The sequence below is a fragment of the Chlorocebus sabaeus genome, chromosome 23, assembly GCF_047675955.1.
Source record: "Chlorocebus sabaeus isolate Y175 chromosome 23, mChlSab1.0.hap1, whole genome shotgun sequence".
Taxonomy (NCBI): domain Eukaryota; kingdom Metazoa; phylum Chordata; class Mammalia; order Primates; family Cercopithecidae; genus Chlorocebus; species Chlorocebus sabaeus.
This window is the reverse complement of record NC_132926.1, coordinates 43,000,675-43,015,042: the sequence shown is the minus strand read 5'-3', so window position 1 is coordinate 43,015,042 and position 14,368 is coordinate 43,000,675. Positions and strand designations below refer to the sequence as shown.

The window sequence follows — 14,368 nt, the reverse complement described above, 5'->3', positions numbered from 1 at the left end:
AACAGCTGAATTATTTCAGCAGCTGTAAATTATGTGTTCTCTCTTCCCCTCCTCCAAGACCATGTTCAACTGTGCCCCACACCTCCACATTGAACTTGGGTCTGTCAAGTATCTATGTCAACTACAGTAACCAAACTTAAGATCAAGAAGCAATATTAAAAAGCACTAATCAGCTGATATTTAAATAACTGTGTTTAATGTCAACATAATCACACTTTAACTTTAAACTTCCCCTAGTCTATTAGTTGCTTAATTAAATTCCTTAAGATCATTGGACACTGGCACAGAGCACGCTGCCCTGGGGAGCCCTTCCCAGGCCCTGGCCTTGGCAGGCTGTGGAAGGGGAGGAGCCCATATCCCTGGGGAAGTGCCAGGAGAGCCCTGGTTTTCTTCTAGAGTCTCCTAATGAGGTGGTTTCTCTTCACAGCTCTGCTGGTCTCCACAGGGCAGCAAGAACATGACAAATAAATACATTCTGAGCATGGAGAAGTGCCAAACTAGGCTACAATTTATTTTTTAAAGAGAATTAAGAAAAAAAAAAACCAAAAAAGCACACATAAACCCAAGAGAGTTACTTTTCCCATCTGGTATCTGTTCTCCTTAACAGTGGTATATCACGAAACATTCAGGCATGTGTACAAGGGGTACACAATAGGATCTGTGACAGCAGGTAGGGTCAGGGGGCCCTGCAAGATGCCACCAACCAAATCCCAGCCTGCCAAGAGTCATCAGCCTGCAACTGACAGGGGTACAGCTCAGCCAACAGCAGTGTCCTAGGCTGGAACTTGCAAAGGGACTCTAGGTTCCAGTGAGTGAGCTTGTGATAGGGATGCCAGTGGGACCCCAGTAAGTCTCTCCTGCCACAGTAGGCTCCATGGGGATGGCTTGCCAGCCAGCCTTCTCACCAAACCAGATTTGCTGTAAGGGGATGACATGCCAGCTACCTGCCCAGGTAAACATATCCTGGAAACGGTCTGTCTCACTAACTGCCTCCAGGCAGAGCACATTCAGCCAAGGATCAGTAAGCATTAGGAGTCTACATTTTGGGCAGCAGATGCTCTGAACCTAATCCCACTTGGTCATAAATAAGAAAACATCATTTTAAGAGCAACAAGGGTGTGAGAGAGGCCAAGTGGCCATCCCTTGCCTCACCCTTACAACAAGGGCCCCAGTTCTTTCTAGTTTCCTTACAGAGCTACCAACTTACCTCTCAGCAAGTCTTTCTTTTTTGTCTCTATCACTCAGCCCCTTCCTACACCTTCTATTTTGCCTAAAGGGCTTGCCTCCTGCAAAGTAGGAGGCAATTCTTTCCAATTATTCCATCCTGTCTCTCACTGCTCAGGGATTCCTCTTGTGGCAGCTCTCCTTAAAACAGCCACTGCAGCCCCTGGTAATGCCAGCGGAAAACACCGGGTAGAAGAAGCTTGGTTAATATCACAGACTCTCACCCTGAAAGGCAACCACTCCCATTAACAACTAGGCACAAATCCTGGCCTCAGAGAAGCCAGATGCTTGGGTTGTAGCTCACAAAAATGTGAAGAGCACCCATGAAAAAAAAAAAAGAACAATATGCTGCCCAGATACATTGTTCACTTACTACCTGTGGTTACACACCCACACCAAAGCCATTTCAACCCCCAGGTGAGCAGTTAACAGCCATGCCAATCTGGAAAAATATATTTTTGGAAAAAAGTTTTTCACTCTTCCATAAAGGAAAGCTACCAAAAGAGCAAATATTTATGCTCTATGAAAAGATGAATAAACCCATACTGCCTACTAGGGACCATACATCAAGTTGCCACCCCAAACACATCCAAAGAGAAGATTATTCATCCTTCCACACATATTTGTTGAGACCTGCTGCAGTCTAGACATGTGCCAGGTGCTGCAGATACAAATAGGGGTCCTGTCCTCCAGGAGCTTCCACACAGGCAATGGAGATAGATCGGCAACACACACTCTTAAGGAGAACAGACACCAGATGGGAAAATCAGCAATTACGGCAAACACTGAGTTGAAAACAGCCCTGACAGAGATGACTCTGAGGCAGAAGAGAACAGACATCTCATTCAGGAGATCGGGTCAGGGAGGACTTCCTAGAAGAGGTGAGCTTTGATGACTAAAAGAGGAAAAGGAATTACAGAAACAACGACAGTAAGAAAGGCATCCAGGCAGGGCAAGAGTGGTTTTTTAAAGGCCTGGAGGCATGAAATTAGGAACATGCATTAATTTCAACAATATATGCTAGAGCAAAGGGTTTATGGGGAGTAGCATGATTATATACAAGATCTCTCTGACAGACAGGTTAGGTAGAGTTCAAACACATAGCTCACTGCACTGATTTGCTAAAAATCTCTCCTTTTTAGAACTTTCCCACGGTGAAGGAGAGATAAGAGAAGGAGAAGGAAGCCCGCTACAAGCCTGGGACTTGGATAACAGAGTCACCACAGTTTGTGACCTCTGATTATGAATTCATTCCTTTGCCTGGCAGCTCAGTGGTTTGTTAGCTCTTGCAAACTCTCAACTTCTATTTCACTTAATAGAAGGAGCCAGTAAACAGAATTTGATGTTGGACTGTATTATCTACCCATAGTGGCCTAAACCCCAGCGGATAACTTCAACAGAAAAGCAGCCTGGGATTTTAGGTAGTCTTCCTGCCACCTCTTCTGGGGGATATGCCTGCTGTACTCTCCTCTTGTGTGTTCCACACTTAAAGAGTCCAAAGCTGAGCTTCTGCTCTTCCTTCCACACATCTCATCCTCCTCCAGGACTGCCTAGCTCTACTGCACACGCCAGAAACCAAAGAGCTCTCAATCCCTCCTCTCCCTTCCCTGTCTTCTATCCCCTACTCAGCCATCATCAACTACTGTCAATTTTATCTACTAAATATGTCCCTTCCCCTACGCTCCTGTTCTCATGCCCAAGTTGCTATAGCCACTCCCCACTTCTCAGGTAAGAGCAACCCTCACAAGCAGTCAGTGAGGCCAGACCCAACCAGAGCAGCAAAATGAGGAAGCCAAAGGCACATGGCTTTGATGAATCTCTTATTTTCTCAACTCAGGGTTTCTGGAATACCCAATATCCGGTCTCCTGAACCCCTCCTAAAAGCTCTCAATGAAAGCCACTTTCTTCTTCGATGAAGACAGGCAAGCAGGGATCCCATTCAATAGCAGTAACAAGCTAGAATGTGGGCTGCGGGGAAGGTCTGGTGCTGGCATGAGTCCTCTGGAAATGTCAACACTTTGGGAGCCCAGCCCAAAGCCAGGCCTTCAATTATGGGAATTATATCTCAGGCAAGGCAAGCTTGGCTCCCCACAGCCCCACCACTCACAGCGCACGGAGACATACTACACAGCCCCTGAGTTGAACAGGCTTCATCCCTGCTGCCTCTGCCACCCTCCCTCGCCATAAGGAAAACCATTTGGTGAAAGCAGGTAGAAGGCAGCAATTTTCAGGAGGAGGACGTTGGTATTGATAATACCTTGAACATTTATTTTCCAAAATAAAGAACAAAATAAGTATTGAAGAAGGAGAGATCTGACCATGCCTCCCAGCCTCAACTCAATGAAAACCTTCCCTTTACCCCATTCCCAACCATTGGCCCCCACACCAGCCTAGAAGGAATAAATATATGTTTAATGAATGAACAAATGAATGAAGAAATGAACAAACAGACTGAGGACGGAGGAAGGGTGCAACAGGAGAAAAAAAAGACCCTGCTCAAAACTATCCTTTTCATTCACTCAGGCATCTCCAAGCACCTACTGCGTACTAGTGCAAGGTGCTGGGAACACACGGGCATGCATCAACTATGAAAGAGAAGAAAGATTGGAGAGAAAAAATACACTCTATCTCTCTGGAATGGTGTCTTTGCAAATGCTACTTTCACAGCACCTCTTGTTTTTCTGACATTAAAGCCATGCCAAACAGCATACATGCAAACAAAAACTTCACATTTTATTGTATCCAGTACTGTGGGGCCTTGTGGTTTCTCTTCTAAGGAAAAATTCGTCCTTCATCTCCTTGATTAAAAATTTATCTAATGTGGCTTTCATTAGGTAGGTACAAGGGGAAAACACAGATTCACAGGGAGAACTTGCCCAGCAACAGGACTGTGATGAGCTCCAGCAACTGCACAGCTGGGTCCCAACCCACCACCAACGAAAGAAAATTAAAAAGCTCACAACGTGGAGCATAAGCTCCAGCCAAAAGGAATTATCTTCCCACAAGCATTTCTGTCAGATTTTTGGTTAATGGAAAAAAAAAAAAAACTTTCAAAAGAGAAGGAAAGGAAACCCCAAGGATATTTAACATATAACTTAGAATTTCTATATTTTTCAAATTCCCTTGCAGGGAGAAAAGGCAAAGAAGTCTTTATTTCTCAATCCTACTTTTCAAAACTTTTCCCATTGATATAACATTGTCATAAAAAATTTCAATTTGTAGAGAGCATGGAGCAGAGGAAGGCGCAGTGGCTGAGGAATTTTAAGCTGCTGCAAAGAGGCTCTGCGGTGAGAGCAGGCAGAGCTGCAGCAGAGGTGGGAGCAGCAAGCCCTGAACACCACAGGCTCGGCAATGCTGCCTTGGGCCACGGGTCTAAGATCAAACACCAGGGACTCAGGCCTGCGGCAGGCCACACTCTCCACACAATTCTTCAGGCTCCTATGCGCAGACAGTGATTTGGAGTAAATGGTCAGGATTTAATGCAACGTCAAAGTATCCTGGGGTAAAAGATCAGCAAATTACAAATATATATCTTGATTAAATGTTTATTTAGAATGTAGAAGGACTGGCCAGGCACAGTGGCTCACACCTGTAATCCCAGCACTTTAGGAAGCCAAGGCGGGTGGATTGCCTGAGGTCAGGAATTTGAGACCAGCCTGGTCCACATGGTAAAACCCCACCTCTACTAAAAATACAAAAATTAGGCAGGTATGGTGGAGGGCACCTGTAATCCCAGCTACTCGGCAGGCTGAGGCAGGAGAATCCCTTGAACCCAGGAGGCAGAGGTTGCAGTGAGCCGAGATCATGCCACTGCACTCCAGCCTGGGTGATAGAGGAGACGAAAGAAAGAAAAGAAAAGAAAGAAAAGAAAGAAAAGAAAGAAAAGAAAGAAAAGAAAGAAAGAAAGAAAGAAAGAAAGAAAGAAAGAAAGAAAGAAAGAAAGAAAGAAAGAAAAGAAAGAAAGAAAGAAAAGAAAGAAAGAAAGAAAAGAAAGAAAGAAAAGAAAGAAAGAAAAGAAAGAAAGAAAAGAAAGAAAGAAAGAAAGAAAGAAAGAAAGAAAGAAAGAAAGAAAGAAAGAAAGAAAGAAAGAAAGAAAGAAGGAAAGAAAGGAAAGAAAGGAAAGAAAGGAAAGAAAGGAAAGAAAGGAAAGAAAGGAAAGAAAGGAAAGAAAGGAAAGAAAGGAAGAAAGAAAGAAAAGAATGTAGAGGGATTACTCTATAGCCAGAGCATGAATCTGACCCTATCCTACCCTGCTTGAAACCATTCAATGGTTTTTCCAGGACCCTCAGAATAAAGGCCAAATTTCATACTCGCAACCTGCCACCATCCAGCCCTGAACAACATCACCAGCTTCATCTCTTTTCTCTCCCTATCTAGAACTGGCCTTTTTTTTTTTTTTTTTTTTTTTGAGACGGAGTTTCGCTCTTGTTGCCCAGGCTACAGTGAGTGCAATGGTGCGATCTTAGCTCACTGCAACCTCCGCCTCCCAGGTTCAAGGGATTCTCCTGTCTCAGCCTCCCAAGTAGCTGGGATTACAGGCATGTGCCACAACGTCAGGCTAATTTTGTATTTTTAGTAGAGATGGTGCTTCTCCATGTTGGTCAGGCTGGTCTCAAACTCCTCACCTTAGGTGATCCACCCACCCTGGCCTCCCAAAGTGCTGGGATTAAAGGCATGAGCCACCACGCCCAGCCTAGAGTTGTTCTTATACAACATTTCTTACAATGCTGAAGACATCTCGTCTCCCACCTCCAGGCTTCTGCACACGTCATTCCCTCTGCTTGGAATGCCATTTCCCCTCCTTTTTATCTGACAAATTCCTACTCATCCTAAAGGCTACAGCTTAAAAGACACTTCCCCTTTGAGGCCTTTCCCAACCCTCCCCACTAGAGCAAATTCAGAGCTGCCAGAGCACCTGTACTTCTCTGATCACAGCATTATTATACTTTCTTATATAGTTGTCCTTCTCCCCTTCCAGACCTTAAGCATCTCAAGGACAGAGACCACGTTCATTCTGCCTAACTAGCTCAAGACTTGACACAAAAGAGACGTTTAATAAATTATTAAGAGATGATTTAAGAGTCTGTGTTAGACTCACTTCTCAGTTCTATCCTGGTTCACCCCCTAAGCCAGTTACACACTTGCCACCACAACACCCACTTGCCTCCACAAACCCCTCACATTTCAGTCCTTAGTGGATGGCTCACTGAGGCCTTGACCTTAAGCATGTTCATCAGCTATTTTTTGCAGCATTTGCTATCTGATGGACACAGTGTTAAGTAACTGAAATAAAGAGGTGACTATGCTCCCCCTCCTGCCTTCTAAGAGAAAAAAAGGGGCATATAAACAAATAATCACCACATAGTATGACAAGTATCATAACGGTGACATATCAGAAAGTAGATGTTGTTAAACCATTTTTCCCAGTGCTCCTCTTTCCACATCTTTCCACAGTACCCCAAGCTAACTGCACACTGTCCTTCCTCATTCTCACAGACAGAAATCCTTCTGGTGCTCTTTCCCCGAGTGTCCAGCCGAGACCTGACTTCTCCAAGCTGGGCTCCCATTCTGTTCCAGGTTAATTCAAATTCTTTCTGACTTCTGCTTTCTTGCCTTCTTCAGTTCTTTTCTCAGGCATCTCACATACATCCCTGCCTCTTTTCTTATCCTGAGCCAACTTGTCCAAACTAGTATTTCTCCATCTCCTCTCTCAACTGTCTTGGATGATAACTTGGCATTTATAAGACATCTGCATTTACACAAAATGTATGTAACAGTCTCTGTCTATAATGAAGAAGGGACTGAGCCAAAATACCAGTTTAAAAAAAGGCAAAATAAACCATCATCAACAAAGTTTTCTTCCCCTACTGCTTCCTCTTATAGATCCAAGTGCTAGGGCATCACGGCCCTCAGAAGATGTTCCCAATTCGGTTACATTTCCAGGGAGGTTACAGTGCCCTTTACTCACTAATGCCCAGGCAGTGACCCTCTGGCCTGCCCTTTCGGTCTCTCTGAATGCGAAGGCCATTCTATCCAGCCATGTGCTCATTTAATCAACATGTGCTGAGCACCCCTGTGAGCCAAGAACCATGTCTACCACAATACTGTGTGCCCTGTACATAACACATGCTTGATTAATGTCTGTGACTGAATCACTGATAAGAAGGAAACTAGGTGAGCCTCTCCTGCCCCTTGCCCAGAATACCTCAGTGTAAAAAATATTTTGCAGTATACCTGAGGTCAGAACCCCCACCCTGAAAGCCTCTTACTCATCTAAGCCTAGACCAGGGAGACCTTTACTCCAGCTAAGGAGATGCTGACACAGCCCTCACATCACCAAGCCCAGTGAGCCAGAGAAACCAGTGTTGGAAAACACCTTTTTTATCAAGTGACTTGTCTCCTGTTAGTGTAGATTTAGGGGAAATTTTTCTCAAGGAACCAGAAATAAATGGAGAGGAAGAAAAGAACAGAAACTAATGAATATAGTAATTATCCCCCAAAGTTGCAAATCAGAACAATTCTTCACCTGAAGACAAGTATGAAAAACAAGATTAAAATGCTTCAGGGATGTGTTTGTGAAACAGCAGGTAACAGAACGGATAAAATGTATTTACAGTACCTCACTGGGGACATGTACCTTTTGGCTGATAGCTAACAGATACTAAATACCACTGTAAAAATAATATTCTTCTATCCCTCATTATGGAGTTACAGTTATCCATGGGAAAGCAGGAACATAAACTATTTTGAATGGTAATTAGGAATAATTTCAGAGTTCAAGCTTATTCTTAGATGTCTGGGCACAAGTGGGTATGAGCCAGGTTAGGCCCACTGTATTAGCCTGCTCAGGCTGCTCTAACAAAATACCACAGACTGGTGGCTTCAACAACGGAAAATTTTCTCACAGTTCTGAAGGCCAGAAGTCCAAGATCAAGGTTTCAGCTGAAGACTCTCATCTTAGCTTGCAGATGGCTGCCCTCTTGTAATGACCTCACATGGCCTTTCCTCAGTGTACACACACACGTACACAAACAGAGAGAGAGCAAGAGAGAGAGAGAGACAGAGAGAAAGAGAACGGGCTCTCGAGCTCTCTTTATTCTTATAGAGACACTAATCCTATGGGATCATGACCCAACCCTGATGACTTCATTCAGCCTTAAGTACTTCCTTACACCAAATACAGCCACACTTGGGGTTAGGACTTCGACATATGAATTTTGGGAGACACAAGCATTCAGCTATTAATACCCCCTAAAGGGAGAGATCTGTTTCCCCAAAGACCAGCCCATACACTGATAAAAGAAAACATAAGACTGGGTAAGAGGGTGGCCTTGGGGATACCTGCAGACCATACCAGGTGACAGCCAAAGATCCCAGGGCACAGGAGGCCACGGCAGGCATGAGGGGGAACTGTCCCAGGTCAAATAAAATTTTTTTTTTTTTTAAGACAGAGTCTTGCTCTGTTGCCCAGGCTGGAGGGCAGTGGCGTGATCTCAGCTCACTGCAACCTCCGCCTCCCAGGTTCAAGCGATTCTCCCACCTCAACCTCCCAAATAGCTGGGATTACAGGCGCACACCACCATGCCCGGCTAATTTTTGTATTTTCAGTAGAGACGGGGTTTCTCCATGTTGGCCAGGCTGGTCTTGAACTACTGCCAGGTCACATAAACTCTTAAGGAACTATCCTCTCCCTTTCACAGAAGATGACTAATAATAGTAATATAAGATATATGTTTACGTAATAATAATGCTTTCTGGATACCAGGCATCAACTACATACCGGGCACATTGCCAAGTGCTGAGCAAGCAAGATTTCATTTAAATCTCATGGCAATTCAGTACAGAATATTTGATAATCATTTTTACTTTGCAGATAAGCAAATAAGTTCACATTGATGGAAGTCACTTGCCCAAGGTAACCCAATATGGTAGGCGGAAAAATAACACCCCAAAGATATCAGGTCTTAATCCCTAGAACCTATAAATGTTACCTTATTAAAAAAGAAGCCAGGTGTGGTGGCTCACACCTGTAATCCCAGCTACTTGGAAGGCTGGGGCAGAAGGATCCCTTGAGCACAGGAGTTGAGTCTGGCTGAGGGAGGGAATAAGAGAAAAAAAGGATCTTTGCAGATGCTATTACATTAAGGAACTTAAAATGATTATCCTAGATTATGAGTGTAGGCCCTAAATCACAAGTGTATTTATAGGAAAGGGGCTGAGGGAGATTTGACAGAGACACAGAAATGAAGGTGATTGAGATTGGTAGATATTGGCCTTGAAGACTGGAGTATTGTGGCCACAAGCCAAGGAATATCGTCAGCCACCAGAAGCTAGCAGCAGCAAGGCAGAACAGATTTTGCCCTACAAGGTATAGAGGGAGCACAGCCCTGACAATACCTTAACTTCAGCCCAGTAATACTGATTTCAGACTTCTGGCAAAACCATGAGAGGATAAATCTCTTGTTTTAAGCCAAAAGTTTGTGTTAATTTGTTACAGTAGCTATGGGAAACTAAAACACACAGCTAGTAATGTCAGAGTCAGACCCTAAACCTGGGTCATGTGACTCCAGGCCAGCACTCTTGAACCCTATGCCTTGCTCCTTTTCTATATGCAGCCTCCTCAAGCCAGACTTGCCCACTCTCTGATGGGTGACCCTGCCAAGAACTGAAGCAATCAGCACTGACAGCGCCTCTGCTGCAAAACCTTCTGATGAGCCTCTCCTTTCTCTCACCAACATCACAGCAAAAGCTTATCAGAGACTGAATTATCATCTTGATGTTCTAATTATCAGGTGTGGAGAGAAACGGTCCAGAATCTACCATCCGCATGAGGAAGTAAATCGAACTGTCTAACAAAGGTTTTCATCTAATTTGTTGTTTGTACTTCATTGTTTTTCCAATCACGGAGAAGCTCCTAACCTTTGTTGCTGTGCTCCATCCTGCCCACAATTTCTTCTTTCCCACAGAGACATGTTTGGAAGGTATCAGACCACAAGTAATTCAGTTTCCTCTCTGCCCCCTGAGGAGGACTGCTATTCACCACTTTGACTTCCCAGGAACACCGAGAGAAACAGTGAGCCACCTGAGTCCTTCTCTCGAAGTTTTCAGGATGAGTGTTGGTGTGAGCAGGCTGGCCCAGAGGTGCCTCAAGTAAACCGATTCTGGAATTAACAAGCAAGCTAATAAACACATTGTCAAGACACAGGTAAAGCAACCCAAAATGCACTTTTTGAACCTATTCTGACAAGTGTGGTTCAGCTTTATTTATTTATGACACTTCAAAATGCAGGTGGAGAAACACAGCAGTATGTTTCGTAAAAACAATGATGTCTTGGTAACAGAGGACACTGTGGCTGTTGTGGCTATGAAATCTTTGCAGAGGAACCAGTAGAACCAGTTTGGGGTTCCTGGGAGAAAAATCAGTTTGGTGGAATAGCAAAGGGGAAGACTTGGAATTTACTAATGTAGTACAACAACAGTTAATTCGTTGAAGTGCCCAGAGTTCTACTTTTCTTTTTGCTAGATGCTTTTCCTCTCCCTCAACCTCATGTCTTCCTTCAATCTTTCAAGGTCCTTCTAGCAACTCTCGACCTTCTTTTCTCTTGCCAAGAAGGTTCAATCTGATTTTTCATCAGTATCCCAAAACAATTATAGTTAACATTTAGAGAGTTACGGTACTGGGTTCACAACAATCCTACGTCATAGGAACCATCATTATTCCCCTTTTACAGATGAGGTAGCTGAGATCAAAGAGGTCAGGCCACCTTCCCAAAGTCACAGAGCTAATTAATGGCAGAGCCAGAATTAGAAAGCAGGTCTGACTGCAAAGCCCAAGATCTTAACTATAATATCAAACTGCCTGCCTCCAAATGACACCAGATGAATGGGGAAATGTTACTAGTGTCAGCTAGAGAAGATCTAAAGGAGACAAATTACACATCTTTGGGTGAGCCTCTGAAGTGCTCAGAAAGACTTACAAAAATGTTCTTAGAATTCTGTCTAGAAAATTTCTTCCATTCCTGTATCCTCAGAGAGAATCATCTTGAAAATGCAGTTAGTCCCTAAGAATCTCTGGGGGAGGCAAATGGATCTAGAAATGACAACAAGCTTACCTCTTCCCCAGATGAAACCCCTCGGATTTAGCAGTACCTGAAGGGAACCCACCCCTGTTTCCTCCACCTGCCTGATCTCAGCAGGCTGTCACCAGCAAGAACCTCATTCATCCCACCATGAGGGAAACAATGGAGAGTCCCCAACTGTGGGGGAGAAAACCAAAAAGTAATGTAAAAAGAAAAGGAGTAAGAAGAGAACAAAGCTCTCTCAGTTAATGGCAGATGAGAAAAAAAGGTAAAATAATTTTTTTAAATAAAAGAAAAGAACAAAGCTTAAGCTCCTATTTATTATGTATCTGCAGGTTCTAATTTTTTAAGCTTCTTAAGATATTCTGGCTCCAAATTAGTTTTCTTTGCTTAGTCTTAGTTATTGCTTTAGCTCTCTTCAAATGGGCCCCTAAAGATGTTGAAAAAATGTAACTGAAAGGTCAACTGGTTCCATGGGAACTGCAGGGAGACTCCCTGACATCTTGCTCTGAAATGCTATTTTGTAACTTTATAGCGTAATACTCCAGAATTAATCATGGTAAAGAATTTCCCAGTTCCCCTGGCAACAGGGCTAATGGAGGCTACAGGGGACACGGGGAAAGAAAGACGGTACTGAGAGAGAGAGAGAGAGAAAAGAAAAAGGCCCCATCTCCTCATTTAGCAGCACATGCGCAAAACAGATTCCCAAATTCTACCCAAATCACTAGGCTCATACTGATGCCATCCAATTCCAAAGCAACATGTCACACATGATACTGTCCTTTCTGATGGAAGAAAGGCCAGCAGGATGCGAGGAGGTAAAGAACTGGGGCAGCAAAGACAGGGGATGGAGAAGAAATGTAAACCGTAGATTAAGGCCAGAAGCCCTGCTGCTTCTCCTGCCAGGAGCTGGCAAGGAAGGACTGAATCAAGTTTCTGAAAGGTAAGACCATGAAAGGGGATGTTAAAATAAATTGAGAGAAAACGGAAAAAGATCAGAGGAGAGAAGAAGAGTCTTATTGCACCAGGTTTGCAATTTGTCTGCTTTCCGAGCTGCAGCTCTGAGTACCAGATTTTTTAAGGTTTATTTTAAGAGCTTTGAGGCCTCTTGGGGAAAAAAAAATCACTAATTGTACCTCTTTCAAAGTTTCCCGAATTTTGCTGCAATGGAAGGTATTTGCATGAAGCAGGACAAGTTCCTCTTAGAGAAGTGCCTATTCTTTATAACACAGTTGTGCTTGTGTGTGTGTGCATGTGTAAGCGAAGAGAGACCTTTGGAAGCTGTTTCCCCCACAGTAATATATTATTCCATCAGGTGCACAGGTGAAGAATACAGGGGCTGATCCACTAAATTCTTGTGAACACAAAGGCTGGCAACTGATTTTGAAGTTCTTACTCAGAATTTAAGAAAGAAGAGGAAATCAATGCAAGTCAAAATAAAAAGAGATGCAAGTATGTTTACTTTCTAAACAAAACAAAACAAAACCCCTCAACCTAAAAAAAAAAATTCCTTTTAAAGGTAGCCTCATTAGGCATCACAGAAGTGCAGGCCGTTACCATCCCTGAAGGTCAGGATCATCTCAGGTTTGGGGACCCCAGCTGAGGTACTATTACATGACACAGAATCAGGAATGACAGTCACAATGGGGTGGGAGAGCATAACCGTGCATTTTACCCATCCCAATCACATTTCCACAATCACACACACACACACAAAAGTTACAGACTGGAGGAGTAGAAGATATGGAGCCTAACATATTACCTACAACCCTAGCCAGAAGACAGCTGTGAAAACTTCTGAAAGAAAACACTCCTTTGAAGAACTGCAGAAACAACACAGGGGCCAGGAAACAGAGCAAGTGAAAAAAGATTAAAGGAATGAGGATCATCATTTAGCACAGAAAAGACTGAAAAGGGGCAATAAAATAAGTGAGAGGAGCCTTAATAATTATTTTTGAGCCCAAAGTTGGTTGAGAGAGTCACTCTACCAAAAAGCTGTTCTACCAAAAAGCTACCTTCTGGTAACTACCAGAACCTTCAAATCCCTGTCTTGCTGGCTTATAGCTGAAATTCTTGCATAAAAAAGGGAGCAAGGCCAGGCATGGTGGCTCATGCCTATAATCCCAGCACTTTGGGAGGCTGAGGCAGACAGACCACCTGAGGTTAGAAGTTGGGGACCAGCCTAACATGGTGAAACCCCGTCTCTAAAAATGTAAAAATTAACTGGGCGTGGTGGCACATGCCTGTAGTCCCAGCTATTCAGAAGGCTGAGACAGGAGAACTGCTTGAATTCAAGAGGTAGAGGTTGCAGTGAGCCAAGATCATGCCACAGCACTCCAGCCTGGGAAACAGAGCGAGACTCCACCACAAAAAAAAAGGGGGGGGGGGGCTGGGGGAGGAGGGAACAAGAGTTTCACTAAAAGTGGACTTCTACATAAGTTTAAACATAAAGACTATTCCGGAAGGATAGGGGATAGTCAGTAACTAAAGCAAGTTAAGACACTGACTTTTAGAATAGTAACAAGAATAATAGGCTGCACCCGGTGGCTCACGCCTATAATCCCAGCACTTTGGGAGGCCAAGGCAGGTGGATCACCTGAGGTCAGGAGTTCGAGACCAGCCTGACCAACATGGAGAAACCTCGTCTCTACTAAAAACACAAAATTAGCTGGGCATGGTGGCGCATGCCTGTAATCCCAGCGACTCAGGAGGCTGAGGCTGGAGAATTGCTTGAACCTGGGAGGCGGAGGTTTGCGGTGAGCTGAGATCATGCCATTGCACTCCAGCCTGGGCAACAAGAGTGAAATTCTGTCTCAAAAAAAACAAGAATAACCAAATACCCTCAGTCAGCCATAAGGCCAAGTCTTTAAATAAGGAAAATGAAGGAGAAAGCTAACAAGAAGGCTGTCCAATATCCTTCATTTGAGAGCCTTATAGTGAAGAGTCAACAATATCTAATTCAGGTTAAAGGTAACCGTGTGTTTTGAGAAAAGGAAAAGGAGAAGGCAGCTTCAGGTGGGAGAAAGGAGACCTAGACATGAGTAGAGACCAGTACCTGCAGGGCT

The 14,368-nt window shown here is 43.9% G+C and overlaps 1 protein-coding gene across 3 annotated transcripts in view; it reads right to left on the bottom strand.

Annotated features, from left to right (window-relative positions):
* SIL1 (SIL1 nucleotide exchange factor) overlaps window positions 1-14,368 on the bottom strand; it is a 236,736-nt gene that overhangs the window by 187,024 nt on the left and 35,344 nt on the right. The window lies entirely within an intron of this gene.